Raw genomic sequence first — 14473 nt, forward strand, 5'->3', positions numbered from 1 at the left:
CAAATAATAATATGTTTTGTATGCTCGAATCTCTCATGTAGCGACTAGGGGTTGTCAGTATCTTCCATGCTAGGTGGTTTATTCTCACGATGAGTGGACTCCGCTCATCATTCACGAGAAAATGGCTGGTAACTGGGATGCCCAGTCCCGTGATCAAAAGATCAAAAAAAATAGCAAATAATTGCAAACAAAAACTTCCCCGGGATTGATGTTTGTTGGAGGCACCCGTTGTTTCAGGCAAGCCATAGATTGATGATTGTTGGTGGAGGGGGAGTAAAAACTTTACCATTCTGTTTGGGAACCGCCTATAATGTATGTAGTATGGAAGATATTGGGAACTCTTGGTTGTTATGTTGACAATGAAAGCATACCTCTCAAAATTATTTATCTCTATTTCAAAATCGAGCTCTGGCACCTCTACAAATCCCTGCTTCCCCTCTGCGAAGGGCCTATCTTTTACTTTTATGCAAGATTCAGTAGTATTCCTTCTCATTCCAACCTACTCTTTAGTTGGCAAGCATCATGTGATGGGGAAAGATCTAAGCATATATGGCCATTCAAATATATTTGATCATGAATTATTACCATTGACAATTATCTATATGATAAGTAAGTTTGGAGGCGAAACATTAAGCCCCTATCTTTCTCTCTGTTCGATCGATGCTATTTGTTCTAAAAATATGCTTTGAGTGGTAGCAATCATGGAAGACTATATGATAGTTGAGTATGTGGGATTTGCTAAATCAAAGCTCTAACATAGACCCTCCCTGAAAATAAGATGAATTGCAATTGTTTGACGACTGAGAATGAAGTTTGCTAGTTTTCAGGAAAGTTTATGGTCTATGCTTTAACATGTGAATGGCTTTTTACTTGTTCATGAAAAGTTTTATGAGATGAGCTACTATTATGAGATATAATGATGCTAGAAAAGGTGACTGAAATTATCATTGATCAAACTTGTGCACCTGCTAGCATTCACACTTCATAAATTATTTCTTTTGTCATTTACCTACTTGAGGACAAGCAAGAATTAAGCTTGGGGATGCTGATACGTCTCCAACGTATCTATAATTTATGAAGTATTCATGCTATTATATTATCTGTTTTGGATGTTTATGGGCTTCACTAAGTACTTTTATATTATTTTTGGGGCTAACCTATTAACCGAAGGCCCAACCCAAATTGTTGTTTTCTTGCCTATTTCAGTGTTTCAAAGAAAAGGAATATCAAACGGAGTCCAAACGGAATGAAACCTTCGGGAGAGTTATTTTTGGAATGGAAGCAATCCAGGAGACTTGGAGTAGACGTCAGGGAAGCTTCAAGGTGGCCACGAGGGCCAGGGGCGCGCCCTACCCCCTGGGCATGCCCCCACCCTCGTGGGCCCCTCGTGGCTCCCCTAACCGACTTCCTTCGCCTATATATGTCCATATACCCTAAAAACATCAAGGAGTACAATAGATCGGGAGTTCCGCCGCCGCAAGCCACTGTAGCCACCAAAAACCAATCGGGATCCTGTTCCGCCCCCTACCGGAAGGGGGATCCCTCACTGGTGGCATCTTCATCATCCCGGCGATCTCCATGACGAGGAGGGAGTAGTTCATCCTCGGGGCTGAGGGTATGTACTAGTAGCTATGTGTTTGATCTCTCTCTCGTGTTCTTGAGGTGATATGATCTTGATGTATCGCGAGCTTTGCTATTATTGTTGGATCTTATGATGTTTCTCCCCCTCTACTCTCTTGTAATGGATTGAGTTTTCCCTTTGAAGTTATCTTATCGAATTGAGTCTTTAAGGATTTGAGAACACTTGATGTATGTCTTTCCATGCTTATCTGTGGTGACAATGGGATATTCACGTGATCTACTTGATGTATGTTTTGGTGATCAACTTGCGGGTTCAATGAACTTATGCATAGGGGTTGGCACACGTATTCGTCTTGACTCTCCGGTAGAAACTTTGGGGCACTCTTTGAAGTACTTTGTGTTGGTTGAATAGATGAATCTGAGATTGTGTGATGCATATCGTATAATCATGCCCACGGATACTTGAGGTGACATTGGAGTATCTAGGTGACATTAGGGTTTTGGTTGATTTTTGTCTTAAGGTGTTATTCTAGTAGGAACTCTATGATAGATCGAATGGAACGAATAGCTTCATGTTATTTTACTACGAACTCTTGAATAGATCGATCAGAAAGTATAACTTTGAGGTCGTTTCGTACCCTACAATAATCTCTTCATTTGATCTCCGCTATTAGTGACTTTGGAGTGACTCTTTGTTGCATGTTGAGGGATAGTTATATGATCCAGTTATGTTATTATTGTTGAGAGAACTTGCACTAGTGAAAGTATGAACCTTAGGCCTTGTTTCCTAACATTGCAATACCGTTTACGCTCACTTTTATCATTAGTTACCTTGCTGTTTTTATAATTTCAGATTACAAAAACCTATATCTACCATCATTATTGCACTTGTATCACCATCTCTTCGCCGAACTAGTGCACCTATACAATTTACCATTGTATTGGGTGTGTTGGGGACACAAGAGACTCTTTGTTAGGGTTGTTTGAGAGAGACCATCTTCATCCTACGCCTCCCACGAATTGATAAACCTTAGGTCATCCACTTGAGAGAAATTTGCTACTGTCCTACAAACCTCTGCACTTGGAGGCTCGACAACGTCTACAAGAAGAAGGTTGTGTAGTAGACATCACAAGGCGCGGGCCGACGCGCAGGCAGAGGCCCAAGCCGTGGCGGAGGTGGAGGAAGAGGCGGCACGAAAGGCCCAGGCGGAGGCGATGAGGAAGGCCCAGGAGGATCCGCCTGGTGGCGGGGTCTCAAAGACCATCCCCCTTAGCCGGCCAGAGGCGGAGGTGGCGCAGAACAAGACGCCGCCTGGAGCGGTCGGAGCTGATCAGTAAGCGCTTAAGTCGCAGATCCCTGACACCGTCGTTCTTGAGGTGGAGGGGAACAAACGCGAGCCGGCTGCCGGCGGGCGAGGCGAACGTACCCAACCGGAGGTTCCACTAGCCGGCACCGGCCAGACGGCAGGCTGGGCCTTGACGGTGCATGCCCCTATGCGGGGGCGTGCCGTGCGGGCGACGTCAGAGCCCAGGCGACAGGTAGATGCCGCGTCCTCGAGCTCGTGGAGGGCTGGCACCAGGGCTACCAGCGACGTCTCCTCGGTCCGGGTGGAGGAACCCGGCCACGCCGCCTTGAACTGGGCGGTGCGGGAGATGGAGGAAAGGTTCCTCACCCAGAATGCCTCCCTCCTGGAGGCGAGGGATGACATGCTGGCAACGCAGACGGCTGTCCGGGTATGTATTTTTCCTTTTCACTTCTTCTTCTTGTAGTTTTCCGTGGGGGTGCGCTAGCGCACCCACTGGGTGTAGCCCCCGAGTTCCGAGCCGGCTGCTAAGCAGGTCGGTTGGAGTTCCAAGGCATTTTGTTCTTTTGCTGAAATGCTTGTGATTGTTGCAGGACCTCCACAACATGTGAGTGGCCGCATACAACACGTAGAAGCAGACGCTCGCCACCCGGACTTCCGAGCTGGCTCAGAACCGAGGTGAGTGTGCTGTCCTTCATTGGGGTGGGCCAGCGCACCCACTGGGTGTAGCCCCCAAGATTCGGGGCGACTGCTGAGTAGTCGGGCCGGATCTTCTCTGGTGACTTGTCTTAGTTTCTGTTAAAGTACATAATTGATGCCGCATGTTTGTTTTTCTCTTACAACGGCCAATGCCCAGCTGGTCCAGCGCGCGGCCGGGCTTGAGAGCCAAGTCCAGGCCATGAGGCAGGAGCTCGACCAGGCGGCTTATGCGCGCGACCGGCTAGAGAAGGAGCTAGCGGAGCAGGCCCTTCGGCACACGGAGTAGGTCAAGAAGCTGGAGGTGGACGAGGCGGCGCTCAAGGCCGAGTTCGAGACTGAGCGCTCGAGCTGAGTTGAGAGGGAGAAGCTCTTTTTTCATTCCGCTCTGCCTTCTTTCAACCGACTGCTATCGGGGGGCCGTTTTCTAATGCCGCTATCTTCTTTTGCGCAGAGTTCCTTCCAGGTTACTCCGTTGCCGTCTACATGGCCATCGAGGCTGAGCGTGAGGCAGATCGGCATGAGGGCAAGGAGATTCCTCAGAACCGGCCTCGGGCCATGGGTGAGCAGCTCACGACCGTCACGATGCGCCTAGAGCCAATGCGCTGCCTGCTCTGCCAGCTTCAGCATGCCGAGGCTCAGGTCTTGGAGGCCTTATGGCCGGGTAGTCCAATTCCACAGACTCCCAGTCGGACGGCCGACTAGCTGGAGGTGGCGGTCCAATGACTTGATGCCTGGAAAATCTCCGCCGCACGAGCTGGCGCCGCCAAGGTGCTAGAGTTCGTCAGGGCCTGGTACCTCGGCGTGCGCATGTCCCAGCTGACGACTTTCCGCTAGGAGGCGCTGCCAGAGCTGGCAGTGGAGAGCCAGAACATCGCCATCCGGGCATCTGCCATTGTCGACTACACCAACGTCAACGCCTTCTTCCCGGAGCAGGCAGACGATGGTGCTGTCGTTCCCCCTTCCTGGTTCGGTCTTGACCCGATGGATGGGGAGGACTCGGTGGAGGAGATCGCCTCCATCGACGAAGGCAACGAGAGCGTCGATGTCGAGGACGGCGGCTACGTTGCTCCAGATGGCGGAGTGACCAGCCAGAACGAGCTTGACCCAGCACCGATTGCCGACCTGCCGGAGACTTCGGCCGACGCCGATAGCCAAGCCGAGTCCCACCAGCCGAGGCCACGCCTGCTGCCGACCAGCCCGTTCAGCCCGAGGGGCCGTCTGCCTAGATGGCTTGTTTATCTTTTTTCATGTTTTTCTGTCTTTGTGCTTGGAAAACAACGTTAATTACGCGTAGTTCCACCCACTGGGGTGTATGTTTAAACTTTTGATGAATGCTGGCCTTGGGCCTTTTGCAATGTATATATAAGTTATATCCCCACATTATTGCATGTGTTGTCGGGTTCTTGTTCGAATTTGCTTCTCTCTTTGGCTTCTTTTTCTCTGTCGTATTCTCTTGGTTGCCTTCCTGCCAGCCTGACAGTCGCTCTGCGGCCTGTGGCTGGGTCAGGGACTTGGTCTTTTTCAGAATGGGCAACTTACTTCGGCCGCATAGACCGTAGCTAATCGAGCGAGAAGCCGGCCTGCCAGCTGCCGAGCAGCCGGACGAGGGAGGCGAGGAGCCGGCTAGGCCTAAGTGGGCGTTCTCCTTAGCCGGATTTCGTGTGGACAACGTTTCCGGCCTTTAGCTCTACACCAGTCGGGCAGTCGCACCGCGAGTGGTGACTTGGAGCGAAGAGAGGGCTTTGGCATCGGCACACTACTATTCGGCTCCGGCTGGTGCAAACTTAGGCCGAGGCAGCGAGCCCCCAGGCCGGCTGACCGGGACCCGGACGGGGCAGGAATAGAAAAAACTCAAATCGTGTCATAAGCATAACTCATAGATAAAAAGGTAGCCCTTGAGTGCACCTTGGGGGACTTGAGGTCTTTTACTTAATACAAAAGTTGGCGTGGTACATACGCTTGAATCAAATATAAAATGGGCGGAGCAGATTTGCATTCCATGGCCGCTCCGTCTCCTCGTCGGTTGTGCATCGCTTGCATGCCCTGGGCTTCTAGGCGTCGATGAGGTAGGACGAATCATTGCCCAGGGCCTTGCTAACAACGAAAGGGCCTTCCCAAGGTGCCGCGAGCTTGTGTTGTCTGGCTGATCGCTATATCAGGCAGAGCACAAGGTCACCTTCATGGAAAGAACGCGGCCTGACCCTCTTGTTGTGGTAGTGGCGCAAGCTATGCTGATAGATGGCAAACTGGCTACACGCTAGCAGTCGGGCCTCTTCCGGCAGGTCGACGCTGTCTTCTCGCTCCTCTTTTGCTTTCGCCTCGACCCGAGGCGAGTCGAACTCAATATCCATGGGGATGATAGCCTCGGCGCCGTACACGAGGTAGAAGGGCGTGAAGTCGGTTGATCTATTAGGCGTGGTCCGAAGGCTGCAGAGGACGGCTGGCAGCTCGTCGATCCAGCAGCCGGCCGACCACTTTAGTTGCTCGATCAGGCGGGGCTTGATGCCGGACAAGATAAAGCGGTTTGCTCGCTCTACTTGGCCGTTTGACTGCGGGTGGGCAACGGACGCTAAGTCCAGTCGGATGCCCTGATATGCGCAGAAACGGGCCAAGGCACCTTTGGTGGAGTTGGTGCCGTTGTCGGTGATGATGCTATGGGGAGCGCCATATTGGACGGTGATGTTGGCGATGAATGTAATAGTAGTCGAACCATTCAGCTTCTTGATTGGCTTCACTTCTATCCACTTGGTGAATTTGTCCATGGCGACCAGCAGATGGGTCATGCCGCCGCGTGCTGTCTTGAAAGGACCCACCATATCCAAACCCCACACGACAAATGGCCAGGTGATGGGGATGGTCTTGAGGGCAGAGGCCGGCAGGTGTTGCTTGGTGCTGAACTTCTGGCACCCTTTGCACTTCTTGACCAACTCTTTGGCATCGTCCAAAGCAGTCGGCCAGAAGAAACCATGGTGGAAAGCTTTGGCTACGAGGGACTTGGAGGCGGCATGGTGGCCACATTCGCCTTGATGGATGTCTCTCAGGATTTCCATGCACTTCTCCGGTTCCACGCAGCGCTGATAGACGTTGGTCACGCTCCGCCTGGCGAGCTCTTGGTTGACGATGATGTAGGCGCCTGCTTTGCTTTGGATCTGTCGGGCTAGCACTTGGTCGGCTGGTAGCACGCGGCTGACAAGATAGTCGCGGATGGGCTGCACCCGAGATGGGACAGCCACCATTGTGAATATAGCGACTGGTACGAGGGGGGTCAGGTTGGGAGGGGGCGGGCTTGGGCCGGCCGCTCCTGATGGTGCAGATGAAGTCCCTGGGCGGACTGCAGCAGCCTTCGGACCGCCTGCTGGGGTTCGTGGGCCGAGTGCTGGTGCTGCGGCTCCCGGGCCGCCTGGTGAAGTCCCCGCGCCGACTGCTGATGTCCCCGTGCCAACTGCTGAAGTCCCCAAGCCGGATCAGACTGCCCCGGGGGCAGCCGACACGAAGATGGAGTCGAACTCTAGCGAGGGCTTGATAGACGGCTTGCGGAGGCACTCGAGGGAGACGCTAGCTAGTATGGCTTGCCGGGTGGAGCTAATGCGGGCGAGGGCGTCCACTGCGTTGTTGTCGGCTCGTGGCACGTGGATGAACTCGCACCCGTCGAAATGCCCGCTCATCTGCTGGACGAGGAAGCGGAAGCTTGCCATGTTGGCATCCTTGGCGTCCCAGTCGTCGGACGACTGCTGGACCACCAAGTCCGAGTCGCCATAGCAGAGAATGCGGCGGATGCCGATTTCTTTGGCCAGTCGAAGCCCAAAGATGAGCGCCTCATACTCGGCTACGTTGTTGGAGGTGATAAAGTGGATCTGCAATGTGTACTTTAGCTTGTCGCCTTTGGGAGAGGTGACGACGATGCCGGCTCCCAAGCCGGTGCGCGTCTTTGAGCCGTCAAAGTGCATCCGCCAATGCATAGAACCGGTGTTGGCGGCAAGTACTGGGATTCGGCGCAGTCGACAAGGAAGTCGGCCAGCGTGGGACTTGATGGTGGTGCGGGGCTGGTAGAGGATGGTGTAGGGAGCCAGCTCAACGGCCCACTTGGCCACCCGGCCCGAGGCATCTCTGTTGCCCATGATCTCGGCGAGGGGAGCGATGCAGACAACCGTGATGGAGTGCTCTTGGAAATATTGCTTTAGCTTCTTGGCAGCAAAGTACATGCCGTAGCACATCTTCTGGTAATGGGAGTAGTTCAGCTTGGAGGCGGACAAGACCTCGCTCAGGTAGTACACCAGCCTCTGGGCTGACTGGACCTTGCCATCTTCTGGAGGCTCGACGATGATCACCTTGCTGATGACTCAGTCGGTGATGGCGATGTAGAGGAGCATGGGCTCTTTGGTAGCCGGAACCGCTAGGATAGGTGGTGTTGACATCATACACTTGAGCTGGAGGAAGGCGGCATCCGCCTGGTCGTTCCACTTGAAGCAACTGGGTTTCTTCATGAGCTGGTACAGAGGGAGTTCCTTCTTGCCCAACCGACTGATGAAGCGGTTGAGGGATGCCAGGCACCCGGTGAACTTTTGGACGTCACGCAGCTTGGTGGGTTTCTCCATCCGCTCGATGGCCTTGATCTTCACACGGTTGCACTCGATGCCGCATTCTGAGACAAGGAAGCCAAGGAGCTGGCCGGCTGGTACATAGAAGACACACTTCTCTGGGTTGAGCTTGATGTTGAAACGACGCAGGTTCTCAAAGGTCTCCTTAAGGTCTTCCATCAGGGTGCCACGCTTCTTCGTCTTCACACAATGTCGTCCACGTAGACATGGGCATTGCATCCTAGTTCCTTCAATAAGCACTTCTGCACATAGCATTGGAAACTGGCGCCGGCATTTCTCAGGCCAAATGTCATGGTGATGTAGCAGAAAGCGCCAAATGGTGTGATGAAGGCGATCTTCAGGCGATCAGCCGGATCCAGCTTGATCTGGTGGTATCCGGAATAGGCATCAAGGAAAGACAACAGCTCGCATCCGGCTGTGGAGTCAATCACTTGGTCTATTCGTGGCAGAGCAAACGAATCTTTGGGGCAGGCTTTGTTGAGACCGGTGTAATCAATTCACATGCGCCACTTGTTGTTCTTCTTCAACACGAGGACCGGGTTGGCAAGCCAATCCGGGTGGAACACTTCCATGATAAATCCGTCTGCTAGAAGCTGGGCGATCTCTTCTCCAACAATCCTTCTCTTCTATTCTGACAGGCGGCAGAGGGGTTTCTTGAACGGCTTGGCATTCGGCCTCACATGTAGTTTGTGCTCGGCGACATCCGTCGGGACACCCGGCATGTCTTTGGGGGACCATGCAAAGATGTCTTGATTCTCACAGAGGAAATCGACGAGATCGCCTTCCTATATGTTGTCAAGGTTGGTACCTACGACAGCAAACCTCTCCGGGTGCTATGGGTCCAGGGGGATCCACTTGGTCTCTTTGGCCGGCTGGAAGGAGGCCCCTGCTTCCGCCTCCTTGGGATCAGTCGGCACGGCCGGCTTCTCGCTGGCCATGGCTACTATCCGATCAAGGAGCCGCTTTTCTTGAGCGATGATGAGGGACTTGGCCAGCCGGCTACTGGCGGCAGCACAATCTTGCGACTTCTAGTAGTCACCGGCAACGGTGATGATGCCCTTAGTGCCTGGCATCTTGGCCTTTAGGTATTCATAGTGTGGGATCATCATGAACTTGGCCAGCGCAGGGCGGTCCAACAGCGCGTGGTAGGGGCTGTCTAGGTCGACCACTTCAAACCAGATTGGTTCGCGGCGGAAGTGATCCCTGTCGCCAAAGAGGACATCAATCTTGATCGTGCTGTTTGGGGAGCAGGAAAGGCCAGGAACTATGACGTGGAAGACAGTCCGGCTTGGCTGAAGCTGCTTGGCCTTGATGCCCAACCGCTCCATGGTCTGGCGGTACAGGATGTTGATGCTATTGCCGCCATCTATCAGAACTCGGCCGAAACGGCAGGTCGGCCTCTCCGTTGCAAAGGTCGCTTCTAGCACAAAGGCGTATGAACCCGGATTGGGCATCACAGCCGGGTGGTTAGCTTGGCTCCATGTGATGGACCTCTCGAACCATTGCATGCGGGTGGGGATCTCTCAGCTGACAGCGTTGACCTCTCGGTGCTGCTACCATTTGTTGTGCTTGTCGTTGGTTTCACTGGTGAAGATGATGTAGGTGGCGTGTTCGTCAGGGAACTTGTCTTGTATGGCGCCGACAGGTCGGGCTGCCGGCTGCTGAGCAGCCGGGGCTGGAGGGCCGGCTGGTGGGGGAGGCGGGAGGGCCTCGCCCTTGGAGATCCAAGCGAGCCAGTTGCACTTCCGGGTGGTGTGGTTGGATGGCTTTGCGCCACTATGGAACTTGCACGGGGCATCGAGGGCCTGCTCGAAGGAGAGGGCGGCAACCATGCTCCCTTGCCGTTTCGCTAACGCTTGGGGGCAGGCTGTCCAGCCGGCTGCTAATCTTTGACTGCTGCTACCTGCCGGCTATTGGAACCGACTGTTGGGCCTTGCACTTGTTGTCATTCTGCTGGCGCCGGTTGGTGTCACCAGCCGACATTTGGGGAGCCAGAGGGAGCACCTTCCCAGACGCGTCCACTCGGAGTTCTGACTTCATGGAGGAGTCGGCCGTGGCATACTTGTCCGCAATGATCAGCAGCTCGTCTAGGGTGGCCGTCTCGTCGCAGAGAAGCTTGTGCTTGAGCAGGGTGCCCTCTCTGCACCCGGTGGTGAAGTACTCTATGGCCTGCACCTCGTGCACCCCTTCGCAGGAGTTGCGTAGCTCGCCCCAACGCGTTAAGTAGTCACGGGTGGACTCAGTCGAGCCTTGGACGCACATGGAGAGTCGACGAGGCTTGGGCGGCCGCTTGTAGGTGCTGGTGAAGTTGCAGACGAAGACTTCGGTGAAATCCAGCCAGCTGTTGACGTTGTATGGCTTGAGGCTGTTCAGCCATGTCCGGGCCGTGCACTGGAGCATGAGCGGAACATACTTCACAGCAACACGCTTGTTGCCGTTTTCTATGTTGACGGTTGTGGAGTAGTCAACTAGCCAATCCTCCGGCTTCACGGATCCGTTGTACTTGGGAGTGTCTCGTGGAAGCGAGAACCCTTTGGGAAAGGGCTCGTCACGCATGCGGGGGCCAAAACATGGAGGGCCAACTCCATCTTCTTCTTCTACCGCCAGGGATCGAGTGAGTCGGTCGATCTGGTAGTGGGCATCATTCTCTCCGACTCCTTCACGGTGGCCCAGCCGGCCTCTGAGATTCGGATGCTCGATGGGCGGCGGGGAACCGCGCCTCTCCTGGCATGGAGGAGGCAGATGGTTGTTGCGCTGTTCTACTGCTCTCGGGCGGCCGTCTTGGTCGCGCTCGATCGTGATGTGCGTGCGCCGACTACGGCTAGCAGCCGGCTCCAGGTTCCTCCGACCATGAGTGCCGACTGTTGGGGACCGAGAGGTCGCGCCATGCTCACGGTGAGGGGGACGGTTCTCATCTTGCATGCGAGGTTCCACCATGCGGTGGCCGGCTTCCTGCTGCGCGGCGGCCGCGTCGAGGAGCTACTGAAGGCGCTCTATCATGCAGCGCTTCTCTTTGTCCTCTGGGTGGTCCAGCTTGTCTGTCGCCACCTGGGCGGGGCGCAGGTTCTCCATGGGGGTGGCGTAGACCGGGCGGTCGGCTCCCAACATGCCGGCGATGGTTGCGCCGTGTTGTCACACTACGCCCAGCCGGCTGGGCTCTCCAGCAACCGGAGTGCTGCCTATAGCGCGGTCGATCTCGTGCTGGTAGGCATCAGTGAGGCGCCTCATGGCGGCCAACTGGTTGGCGCTGTTGAGGAATGAGACGCGGTATTCCTCCAGCGTCACGCCAACCGCGCCTTCCTTGACCAGAGCGGTGAAGGCTCGTAGGGCCGCCTACAGCGGATCCCGACCTGCTCTGACAGAGGCTCCATCCTGGCTACTGACCAGCACCTCTGTGACTGTGCTGGCGCTGGTGATGCTATCCGCAGAAGGGAGCGGGTCGTCCACGATCTCCACATGGTTGGGGTAGACGTCAGCGTCTTCCGGGTCAGAGTCGATGAGCATCTCGATAGGCAGGTCGGTGGAGCCGACGGACTCCAAGTCAGAGGCGAGCTCGTTGGCGATGTGGATCTTGCCGAGGAGGTCGACAAGGCAGCTCTTGGAGCTGGCCGATTCCGCGTCGGGTGCGGGCTCATCGGTGAGGTGGAATCCGCCGAGGAGATCGGCGAGGGAGCTCGGCGCAAGCGCCATCTGGCACGCCAGGCTGGCTACGCTCACTGGGGAGGAAACGGGTTCTCATCTAGAGCGTGTCTCCGGCCAATGGTGCGCTTAGCCCCACGGTGGGCGCCAAATGTTGTGGTATTTCTTGGACATATGCCAAGGGATGGCTTGTCATGTGTGGGGACAGGAGTGTGTTGCCGGGCTCTAGAAGCGGGAGTAGGCAAGACCTCAAATGACACCGGGTCTTACCTAGGTTTGGGGCTCTCCGTGGAGATAACACCCCTAATCCGGCTCTGCGGGGTCTCCGCATGACTATGATCAAATAGAGTTACTACAAGGGTGCTCCTTGAGCTGTATCGACAAGAGGAAGAAGGAGGCAAGGCTAGCTCTAACTCTTCCCTAGCTATGTGGGTGTATGGTGGCTAGAAGGCTGAACCCTTTACATGGGTGAGCTTGGGGGGTTATATAGGCCTACCCCCCAGGGGTACAATGGTAATCCAACTGGTTGTAGGACCCGACCGTCAGTGTCTCTGGGCTCCGGCTTCTCTGCCGACAGCTAGGGCCCGCCACCTGGTGGGTCCCGCCGGCTACCATGAACTCGACCGAGAGGTAGGGCCTGCCACCTATGGGCTAGGAGGACTATGCCGCACTGTAGCCTCGCCTCTGATAACGGTAGCTTGGTCAGGGGCGTATGGCTACAGTACCGCCGCCTGGCGGACGATTATTGTAGCCACACCCCATCACTTCTGGTTAATGGCGCACAGACTCCAAGGGGAGGGACGGCCGCCTGCTAGGAGTCGGCCTCCCCTTGTGGCTGCCTACTCTGGCCTGGCCGCCTTCTGGCGATACACGGACAGGTGGGGCCTGCCGTCTACGGGCCATACAGACTGCCCGTCGTGGGAGCATGGCCCTATCTGACGTAGGCGACATCATGGGCCACGTGGCTACAGTACCGTGTTAGGCGACGGGTGTCCGCTTGATACATCCGTACTGTGGCCATGTTCCGCCCGGTATTTGGGGGTGGCGGGTCGCACTGTGGCCACGCCTTGTCTTGTCGTAGCAGGTGGGCGCAAACTTCAAGGGGACGAAAGGCCGCCTGGTAGGAGTCGCCCCATGCCCTTACCGCCTTCAAGAGTGCGCCGCCTTCTTGGAGTCCGCCTCCTTCTTGGGGTCCGCCTCCTTCTAGGAGGCGGCCCTTTGGCACCAGTCGGCCTCATGGGCCGGCCTTGCGACCAGTCGTGCTGAGGGGCTTGGCCAGCCCCGATGTCTTAAAAACTGTTGAAGTGTGGATGAGGCTACCCAGGGTCTATCCCCCTGTCAATGTGTGTTGTTATTCTTCTTTGACTTAGCACATCTGCTCAATTTGAGATAAATTTTCATGTGACTACCAATGTCATAAACCAGAATTCTTTTTCTGAGGATGTTTATGTATGAACGGTTTATCATATTTGTTAATATAGTCTAACCAACATGTTATCCATGTCTAAAACCCATCTTAAATTTCATTTCTTATTCATAGATAATGATTTGGTGCATGACATTGTACTGAACCAATATTATTGCTATTTTTTATTTTTGCAATGCTCTTATGACTATATTACGGGATTGGATATGTTTGTACCCGGCAGCGATGCTGCTGGGTGCGGCAAGCCACACTTCCTACCAGGTGCTAAATGATTTCAACAGGGTGACCAACCACAACCATGGCTTCCGCTGACCGTTGATACGTCTCCAACGTATCTATAATTTTTTATTGTTCCATGCTATTATATTATCTGTTTTGGATGTTTTATATGCATTAACATGCTATTTTATATTATTTTTAGGACTAACCTATTAACCTAGAGCCCTAGTGCTAGTTCCTGTTTTTTCCTTGTTTTTGAGTTTCGTAGAAAAGGAATACCAAACGGAGTCCAAACGGAATGAAACGTTCATGATGATTTTTCTTGGACCAGAAGACAACCAGAAGACTTGGAGATGAAGTCGGAGGAGCCACGAGATGGGCACAAGGACAGAGGGCGCGCCCAGGGGGGTAGGGCGCGCCCCCCACCCTTGTGGGCCCCTTGTGCACCTCCTGACCTAATTCTTTTGCCTATATATATTCTCATATATCCCCAAACCAACAAGGGCATCCAGGAAAACACTTTTCCGCCACCACAACCTTCTGTACCCATGAGATCCCATCTAGGGGCCTTTTCCAGCGTTCCGCCGGAGGGAGATTCGACCATGGAGGGCTTCTACATCAACTCTATTGCCCTTCCAATGAAGCGTGAGTAGTTTACCACGGACTTACGTGAAGGAAATATGCCCCCGCGCTACTATTACGTCTGTTACTAGTAGCATGGGTGCCACCCGCACTACTAGTATTAATTTCAAAAACAAAAAAATTTCTCGATCCCGTGCGTGCTGTCAATGGCAGCAATGGTTCTATCCAGCAACGACAGGGGTCGCTGGAGCTGCGGAAGGGCAGCGGCAGACCAGATCCAGTGATGGGTGCTGCAGAGGGCCCGGATCCATGGACGAGCAAGGCGGCGGCATGGGGCTCCTCTTGCAGCCAAGGCAGCGAGCTCCTGGTCGTCCATGGCGACGACCTGCATGGGAAAGGACATGGGAGGGTGAGTCAAACCAGAG

Source organism: Triticum aestivum, chromosome 7B, assembly GCF_018294505.1.
Source record: "Triticum aestivum cultivar Chinese Spring chromosome 7B, IWGSC CS RefSeq v2.1, whole genome shotgun sequence".
Lineage (NCBI taxonomy): Eukaryota > Viridiplantae > Streptophyta > Magnoliopsida > Poales > Poaceae > Triticum > Triticum aestivum.